The sequence below is a fragment of the Anomaloglossus baeobatrachus genome, chromosome 5, assembly GCF_048569485.1.
Source record: "Anomaloglossus baeobatrachus isolate aAnoBae1 chromosome 5, aAnoBae1.hap1, whole genome shotgun sequence".
In the NCBI taxonomy this organism is placed as follows: domain Eukaryota; kingdom Metazoa; phylum Chordata; class Amphibia; order Anura; family Aromobatidae; genus Anomaloglossus; species Anomaloglossus baeobatrachus.
In genome coordinates this window covers 427,612,211-427,622,548 of record NC_134357.1, presented here as the reverse complement: position 1 = coordinate 427,622,548, position 10,338 = coordinate 427,612,211, and positions in this window count along the sequence as shown.

Genomic DNA, 10,338 nt, shown 5'->3' with positions numbered 1-10,338 from the left:
AAAAAACGGATAGCGAAAAATCGGTCGGTCGTGAAGGGGTTAAGGGGTTAAATATAAGTTATTAAGAGGAGTCTAAGAACCCCCTTTAGGCTAGGGACCCACTTTGCGTTCTCCTACTTGCAGTTTAGAACGCACGTTTTGGGCTTAATTGATTTGACCAAAGTTGCCTTTTTCAGAAATTTAGCACTGAAAATGCATGCGTTTTTGTCGCGTATTTGATGCGTTTTCAGCACTTTTTACCTGCGTTTTCACCTGCGTTCTGATAGTTGCGTTTTGAACATAAAGACACAGCTTAATAAAGTTTAAATAGTCAAATTCTTTGAAAAAAATGGGAAGAAAAGAATCAAATCTATATTCATAGACTAAATCATTAAATTAAATGTTATTAATTAAATTATTGCGGTAATATGATATTGTATGTAAAAATAGGAAAAATGTATTAATTTCCTTAATTTAACTTGTCGGACTATGTGTGTGTGTAAAGGGACATATGAATTCATTATTTTGATGGCCAAAAAACATGCGTTTTGGAAGTCCAAAACGCATGTTTTCTGCACTGAAAAAGCAGGTAAAACGCAGAAATTTGAAGGAATCTTGGTTTTTGCCATTTCTCATTAACTCCAATGTTAGCAAAATGCACCTAAGGGCCCACTCACACTTGCGCTATTTTGATGCAAACGGAATCCGTCACTAATGTAGTACAGTTAATTTATTTACAGTGGAAGCGCGTTACTATGGCACGTGTGTGTGTCATGCAGTACCGCTTGTGTCCACACGATGTCGCGCTTCCACTGTAAATAAATGAACTGTACTACATTACTGACGGATTCCGTTTGCGTCAAAATAGCGCAAGTGTGAGTGGGCCCTAAAATGGCAAAAACAACTGACATGCTGCTTCTTTGAACGCATGGTTTTTTGCCACAAAATATGCAAATTAAACGCAGCGTTTAGAAACGCAAAGTGGGGTCGGAAAATCCACTTTTTCCATAGACTTTGCTGGTAAATCAAAACGCATGCCTTTTGGCATGAAAAAGGTGCTTCCCAAAACGGACCTAAAAAGCACCTAAAACGCAGGTAAAAACGCAAAGTGAGTCCCTAGCCTAAAGGTGGCTTTACACACTGCAACATCGCAAACGACATCGCTGTAACGTCACCGGTTTTGTGACGTTATAGCGACCTCCCCAGCGACATTGCAGTGTGTGAAACACATCAGCGACCTGGCCCCTGCTGTGAAGTTGCTGATCACTACACATCTCTCAGGACCATTCTTTGGTCCTTTGTTTCCCGCTGTGCAGCATGATCGCTAGAAAGTCTCAGTGTGTAAATGGGCCTTTACAGCGACTTTGTTAGTGACTTCCCTTTCAAAAAGCTGCTTTACAACGTCCCCAATGACTAGCTAGGTCGTTCTGCAGGTCCGGATCGCTGTTGCGTCGTTGGCCAGGTTTGCCTGTTTGACAGCTCACCAGCCACTCACCAGAGACTTTGTAGCGATCCCGGCCAGGTTGGGATCACTGGTGGGATCGCTAGAAAGTCTCAGTGTGTAAAGGGGCCTTTAAGCTTTATATACACAAGAATGGATAACCCTTTAATAAATGATATCAGTGTTTAGTGTTCTAAACTCCCCATAGATAAGATTCATTTATAATTGATACATAATAGTCACTACACAGTTAAGATAACACTTGATCTGTGCTATATCAGCACTGCCACGTCTCCATCTTTCTTCATCATGAATCTCTGTTTTATGGCGGTTGCACACAGGGGGGTTGTTTACAGCTGCTCAAATTGCTCTTCTGAGCTGTAAAGATAATGGAACTTGTATGCTGATCTTATAAGGAAATCCAGACATTTTAGCTTCTATTTTACCTAATATGGAAAGTCATAACAAGTTCTGATGTGGTAAAGAAGATGCAAAATTTAAGTTAAAGGGTTTGGCAACAACATGGCGTGTTATGGCCCCATACACGTTAGACTAATGTCGGCTGAACCGGCCAATATTGACGGGTTCAGCCAATGGTCTAATGCAGGGGTCTCAAACTCGGCTGGGTGTATGGGCCGCACACAGGAAAAAAATAATTTGAGGGGCCGCATTCCTTTCAGGACAAAGTGACATTGGTAGTGGTACCATTTTTTCTTTCTATACACCCTTGAATCACTGTTTTTGAACATTTTTCATTTGTCCATTATAACAAATGTGTAGTGTGTGTGTGTGTGTGTGTGTGTATATATATATCTATATATATCTACATACATACACACTTTTTTTTTTTACATTTTTTTCCCCTTTTTGTAAGTAATAGTTTTACAATAACCACCGCATAGTAATTTTGGCCAACATCTTGTAGTAATGTGCCCCATCTTGTTTCCCATTCTGTAAAAATGTGTGCATCCTTGTCCCCTTGTAGCAATGTGCCTCAGCTAACACACACACACACACACACCCACCCTGTGCAGCCTCAGCTAACACACACACACACCCCCACCCTGTGCAGCCTCAGCTAACACACACCCACCCCCCCACCCTGTGCAGCCTCAGCTAACACACACCCCCCCACCTTGTGCAGCCTCAGCTAACACACACCCCCCCACCCTGTGCAGCCTCAGCTAACACACACCCCCCACCCTGTGCAGCCTCAGCTAACACACACACACACACACTCTGTGCAGCCTCAGCCAGCAACAGAAACACACACACCACACACACACACACACACGAAAACATTCTTCTCACCTGCTGTCAGCGGCATGCAGGCACGTGGACTCGGTTAAGCCTCAGCTACCACACACACACACACACACACACACACACACTGCAGCCTCAGCCAGCAACAGAACCACACACACACACACGGCATGCCACACACACAGTGCAGCCTCAGCAAGCAACACAGAACCCCACACACACGAAAACATTCTTCTCACCTGCTGTCAGCGGCACGCAGGCACGTGGACCCGGTAATGATCACAGCTGCTGTCATCGCTGAACTTTCGGCCGGCGCGTGCAGAGCAGTTCTCACTGCACAACAGCCACTGGCCAATCACAGGCAATCATCTGAGGTCATATGCAGCAGGTGCTTGCCTCTGATTGGCAGGCGGCTGTTATTGCGTTCTGCAGCGAGAACTTCACTGTGCGCAGCAAAGACAAAACTGTAGGCTGAAATAAATAACTGGCAGCTGCGGCCCCTGCATCGGTCGCCATCTTTACCAGGTCCACGGGCCTGCGGGCCGCAAGAAGCCACCTGAAGGGCCGCGTGTTTGAGACCCCTGGTCTAATGTCTACCGAGTTAAGGCCCAGTCACACACAACGACTTACCAGCGATCCCAAAAACGAAGTGACCTGATAGGGATCGCTGGTAAGTCGCTGGGAGGTCGCTGGTGAGATGTCACACAGTCAGATCTTACCAACGATGCAGGAACGATACAGGTCGCAGTAGCGACCTGTATAACGATCTCAGCAGTCACTGTGACCCTGTCACACAGTGTCAAACAGCGATGTGTCCTGCCCAGCAGGACATCGCCTTTGAAGAAAATGGCCTGGACCATTCTGCAACGACTAGTGATCTCACAGCAGGGGCCTGATCGCTGGTAGATGTCACACATAACGAGATCGCTAACGGGATCGCTACTGCGTCACAGAAACCGTGCCTCAGCAACGATCTCGCTAGCGATTTCGTTATATGTGACGGTACCTTTATTCTTAACTGGTGTGTGGAAGTAGTCGACTACCCAAGCAGTTTTCCTTATAGACGTCTGGCAGTGGTAAGCTTTTCTCCAGCCAAGTGAGGCCATACTTGGACACAGCCATAAAAGGGAGGCCGACATTACAGGGTTTGAGGCAAGAAATGATGGGATTAATGGAGTTTGGGCACGGTAACAGTTAACTATTTACGAGAAGATAAGGGGGTGCTATTACGGGGTTTAGTTTTTTCCTAGAGGAGGAAGCGTACGCAAAGAGTGTATAAGGGGAGTGCATCTCATAGGTTCAGATATTTTAGGCAGATGGAATTGGGTTTAGGAATGGAAATGTGTTGCTATTGTCCACGCTTTTCTGTCATAGCAGCGTGGCGTAAGGGTCCTCGAAGTTGGTGGATGTGGTTATTCATGGATCGGTGGAAGAAGAGCCCACAAGGTTCTGGACCCCTCAAGTGGAATTCAATCAAGTGGCGGCGAGTAAGGGAACTCCCGAATGAAGAGCTGAAAAGGACCAAAGGGAAATTGGATTAGGGTGACAGAGCTGGGTTGGCTAACAGGTGCCTCTGAGCTGCTGCTTAAACAGCTAGAGGTAAATTCAGCCTGAGTTCAGGCATAGATGTCAGCTGTATCAGGTTATGGGGCATCGAGAACCGTCCACCTTTTCCATTAAAGTAATTGTCATACTTGTTTGTTAACAAAAGACTGCTGTGGCCCTTTTAATCCATACAGGTGTCTTGTCTGTTATTTTAAGAAGGGGTGTTGAGTGGGAGGAGTTGGTAATGGAATCGTAGATGACTCGCCAATACCCCTTGTCATTGTGGAGCCCCACAGGTGTTGTGTCGGTGCATTACCTTCAGGGACTCCACGTGGATGGAACAGTCTGGTCACAGGTAGGGAACCTTCTCTTTAGGAATTTTCATGACACCACTCTCGGTATTGCGGTCAGGGTGACTGCCACTGCAGATTCAGGGGTGCCTGGGGCTGATGGTGGGTGCAGTCAGTTGTAGTGGCCTCCCGAGAGTGAGGCTGGCCCCAGGGCCCTGTGTAGGTGTGTGGAACCACAGGTCGCAGAATGACTCAAACACAAGCAGAATGTCTTTCAGGGGTTTTACTCACATTAGGTGGCAGGGTGAGTAACCCAGGCGTAGCTGGGATGAACCAGGCTGGAACCAGGAATCCTTCCGGCTGGTTGATGAGGGTGACTACCAACTCGCCTTCCTTAACCCTTTGTGTTTTTTGTGGTGACCCCGACTTGAAGTCCCTACGGGGGTCACCCAGGGAAGTTGCTACTGCCTGTTCTCCCCTCGTTTCGGCCTGTTTGCTTGTAGTCTGGACCAGGTCACTCCGGCTGCTTGCCTCCTGTGAACTATGGACCCTCTCTTTGCTACGTGGCTGCGGACTCTGTGGTGTTGTCTTGAGGGTCTCAAATGCCCCCTCAGGCAGGTTTGACAGAAGAAAGATGAATCTATCTCTGCGCCGGGACCTGTTACCCTTTGCGGGCCTGGTACCTTCCCAGCAGTCCCCTTACTCTGCCACCCGTTTGCTCTCTCTTTAGCCTTGGGTGGATTTCAGGCGGCACTACTAGGTGACCGATCTCCCCCGTCAGTAGTCACTGCGCGTACGCTGTCAGCTTGTGACAGACTCCAGGGTCTGCTGCATGCGTCTGCTCTCCCTGAGCTGCACTCACTAACTGGCTCACTGCTCCTCCTCTCCTGTTCTTGCCTACGCCACCTAGCAACCAGGCTCTCCACCACACCCCTTGAGTGGACATGGAGGCCACGCCCCCCTCCTGCTGGTAGCTCTCAGGAGTCCTCCCAAAGGTACATGTGTGAGACCTGATTACTATGCGCCTGTGTAGTCACACCTCGGTCAGCCTTCTGGATTACCTGTATTGCACTGCCCCCAGCATGGGTGCAGTACTCAGTGGTGCCTGACCAGGTCAGGGGCGCCACATCATCATAGGACCCTTAAGGAGACTGGACATGAGACTGCCTGCGGGAAGGGAAGGTGACAGACACCAACTGTGTTGTAACACTGGGCTGGGATGCGCTAGGACTCACAGGACCTGAAGCAACTCAGTGAGAACTTACACTGTGTCTAACACTGTCTTACCAAACTGTAATGTGCTGGAAAAGTACATGTGCCCTCTATCAGAATCATAGAACTGAAGTATGAACCGTTGAGTGAAGTGTTTTTTAAAAAGAACTGGTGGTCTCCTTGTTAGTAAGAGTCATCATCTGGTCATGGTCAGTCGACGCCAGTGACAATATGCAGCCTGCACAAGTTGACAGCCCAGCCGGGACCAGGCATTTTATGTAGAGTGCCGAGGCGTCCGGAGTCAATCCCTCATCCACGACTGTGTCACTCTACAGGGCAATTTCTTTCTGTAGTGTTAAGTGCTGTGAAAGATGTTAGTGACTCCGGCCTCTCTGCTGCACTTGTGGGTCCTCCTGGCTGTGTGCAGATCCTGTCCTCTGCTTTTTCTTTTTGGTCCTTCTGCTCTCTGCTTCTTCTTGTTTGCTTAGCTCTCTGTTTTCTCTGCTTATTCTGCTTCTTCCCCCTCTTTGCCCTGCTCTTTATTCTCTGATTGCTCAGATCTCTGCTCATTCTCCAGCACAGTTTTTGTTTTCATCTTTTCTTTCTCCCACGCTGTACTGAACAAGCTCCCCCTCTCCTGATTGGCTGTTCTCCTCCTGGCCTCTCTCACAGCTCTCTGACTGGAAGAAGACGCTGCCCGGCCACTCTCTCCTCTTCAGCACAGGCCACGCAGTGTGGGCGTGTCTGCATATCTGTGTTGTGGCTAGCCTGCAGCTATTCAAACAGTGCGGGCCCCCAGCAGCCTTAATCAGCTGCTTGGTGACCGTCCCGAGGCAGCCCACCCGCTGGGAATGATGAACGTGAAAGCGCACAAACCTCGGGCAGCTGGGGAAAGCCCCCTCAGCTTACGGGCCCTATAGCAGTGGCGTGGCCTGCCTCTATTGTCAGTATGCCACTGACTCTAAACCAGCATCTGGTTCTAATAGCAGCGAGTGTAGCTGAGCTCTGCCTGCTTCAATTAACCGCTTAAATTCTGCTGAAATCTCTGACAGAGGATCTTAAAGCATGTGAACCGGAGGGCACACATCCTTCAGTTACCGTGCAACTTCATCTGTTGGGTGCCAACAGGTTACTATAGCAGCTAACAGCCTGCTGAAGAGTCCCGTTGCTGCCATGACAGTACTCCTGTGATGTTAGGCCTGGGACTGGCCTTTATAGGATCCATACGCAAAGGGACGAAGGAAAAATGTTAACCCGCGCTGCCGTGTGGAATAGGAGGATGGTCACTCGAGGATAAAATCGTGATTTATTATTCAATGCATTTCAGAGACTCGAAAACTCCTTTAGGAATCAAAATCACTAATGTACATCAGTGATTTTAATTCCTGAAGAATGAGTTTGAGACTCTGAAACGCATTGAATAATAAACCACAATTTTATCATCGAGTGATAATCCTCTTATTCCACACGGCAGCGCGGGTTAATCATTTTCCTTCTCCCCTTCACATATTGATCCATCTTCAGGGTCTGCAGCAGCCATTGTGGTTTTGATTTCTTGCCTTTTCAGTAGTTCTGACTCTCACAACTACCCCAGGTGAGTGAATCCCTGTAATTTCTTTTTGTTCTAGTACAACCAGGATAAAACCCTATTTGCGCGTTTTTATCTTTTGCATCAATTTTTACTACATGGCCTTTATAGGAGACAGTGATATTTACTAATTACTGCAATCATGTGGAAATGCAGTGTATAGTACAAGTGATCGGACGATCCCAAGTTCAAGGCCCCTAAATGGACTACAAAATTAAAAAAAACGTAAAAACGTTTTGGCGACACAAGCTATTCTTATTATTTTATAAGAATTTCCAAATTTTTTCCCCCCACTTTGCAAGTTTGGTATCATTGTAATCAAGATGACCTGGAAAACCAGGTTGACAAGTTAATTTTATCATGGAAAACAATACCCAAAACAACAAATTTTGGAATTGTGGTTTGTCTTTTCAGCATCTTCACCTTACTTTGAATTTTTTCCCGTTTTTAAGTACATTCAATGGTAAAATTAATGTTATTTAAAAGGGCAAAAAAAACAAGCCCTCATATGTCTGTCAAAAGAAAAGTAAAAAACAGGTTATGGCTCTTGGAAGAAAGCGATGAAGATAACTATAAAGTGCCAACCAATCACAGGTTAGCTTACTTTTTCAAAACTGCTCTGGAAGAATTAAAGCTAAGCAACAATTGGTTCCTATACGTAACAAAGATACTTTCTGTCAGACAGGTTTGATAAATTAAGTCTCGTGTTCTTATAATTTAGTAGATTGAAGAGGGGAAGAAGAAGGTAGTGTTAAAGTGGTACACACTGAGCTTTTATAGGGTAGCACATCATGGAGTTGTAGGCGTGGAACTGCTGCATTTCACACCGCACTCTCCTTTAGAAGAAATAGCTCTTATAATGTGTATGCAATAGAACATACCACAGTCACATATGAGGCTATTTTACCGATCCGTAAAATATTGATCTGTAATATGTCTATAATACTCAGAAAAATTGTCTGTGATAACAAAAATGACCTCCCTTGTTTTCTGTCAGTTAGTGGTTTTATGCCCTCCCCTATAGTATAATTTTTAAAGGGAACCTGTCACCACTTTTTTTGGCTATAAGCTGCGGCCACCACCACAGGGCTCTTATATACAGCATTCTAACATGCTGTATATAAGAGCCCAGGCCGCTGTGAGAACATAAAAAAACACTTTATAATACTTACCTAGGAGGTGGCTCTGCGGTGGAGTTGGGTCACGGAGGCATCTCCGTTCTCCGGTGCTGGCGCCGCCTCTTTCGGCCATCTTCGTCCTCTTTCTGAAGCCTGTGTGCATGACGCGTCTACGTCATACACACTCACCGGTCCTGTGCAGGCGCACTACAATACTTTGATCTGCCCTGCTCAGGGCAGATCAAAGTGCGCCTGCTCTGGACCTGAATGCCGGCAAGTGTGGATGACGTCGGACGTGTCATGCACCGCGGCTTCAGAAGAAGGAGGACGAAGATGGCCGAAAGAGCCGGCACCGGACAACGGAGACGCCTCCATGACCCAACTCAACCGCAGCCCGACCGTTTGGTAAGTATTATAAAGTGTTTTTTATGTTCTCACAGCGGCCTGGGCTCTTATATACAGCATGTCAGAATGCTGTATATAAGAGCCGGTGGTGGTGGCCGCAGCTTATAGCCAAAAAAAGTGGTGACAGGTTCCCTTTAACATTTTCCTATAATTTGTCCTTTTGTTTAATCAGAGACACATCCAGTAGAAAATATGTTATTTATTTCTTTACAACCTATGAGCAGGAAAAGATAATTCTTTACTGAGAATTACAGAACACACAATATACAGACCTTTTCTAGAAAACAACAGAAAGACAGAGATGGTAGAGTCCAAGTGACGTCCCGTTCCCATAGTAAATCATGACTTACAGAAAATTGGAAATTTCTAGGAATCAGTCAAATGTACACTAATAATTTACACAGTGCATTCATTGGGGAAAATAAATTACTGAGAATATCACATATCTACATGTGAGATGTGGGCAGTGGTATTTTATAGGATGTCCCACAAATCGCTGATGCTATCCTATGATGCTCACCTAAATGCCCCTCCACATTATAGCAATTCTGCATGTACTGAACTCATAGAAACACAACGTGTTATACACAGTTCTGCTTTATCAGAAAAGGGCAGTGAAATCGGTATACAGTATATAACTTTAGGCAGTGGTTGTTTGGCAGGTGTGTAAAAAATTCCTATTCCAATAAGCATATTAGTTTGCAAGTTATTGGAAATCAACAACTTTTTTCACGTTGCAGTACCCAAAAGAGCCTGTGGTGGTGCTAATGAGGGATTTTATTCAGTGCGAAAATTGTAGCCTTGAGCTCCACCTGTGGGTGGAAAAACTACTACACTATTTAAAACAAAAATGTAAAAAACTGCATTTTTCAATGCAAAGGCTAAATCTGTGAAGACAGTTCACAGTATAAGGTATAAATTATTGTTTTAGCTATTATATATAATTTGCCATGGACAAATATGTAAAGGAAATACAAGGAAAAAATGGAGCAGATGATTAACTCCATACTACAGGTACATCTCAAATTAGAATATCATGCAAAGTTTATTTCAGCAATTCAATACAAAAAGGGAAACACATATATTATATAGAGTCATTACAAAAGAGTTATCTATTTCAATTGTTTATTTCTGTTAATGTTGATTATGGCTTACAGCCAATGAAAACCCAAAAGTCATTATCTCAGAAAATTAGAATATTATATAGGACCAACTGAAAAAATTATTTCAAACTCAGAAATGGCCTACTGAAAAGCCTGTACAGTAAATGCCTCAATACTTGGTCGGGGCTCCTTTATTATTGCATCAATGTGGCGTAGCATAGAGACAATCAGCCTGTGGCACTGCTGAGGTGTTATTGATAAGGGGGACACAATTTAGGGTGATGCAATCCAAGTTATGCATCCATGTCTTAAACTCGTCTGCATTCCAAATGATGAGTCATTTTTTAGCATTCATAATATTGGATTCATCCACACAGACCAGTGATGTATACAT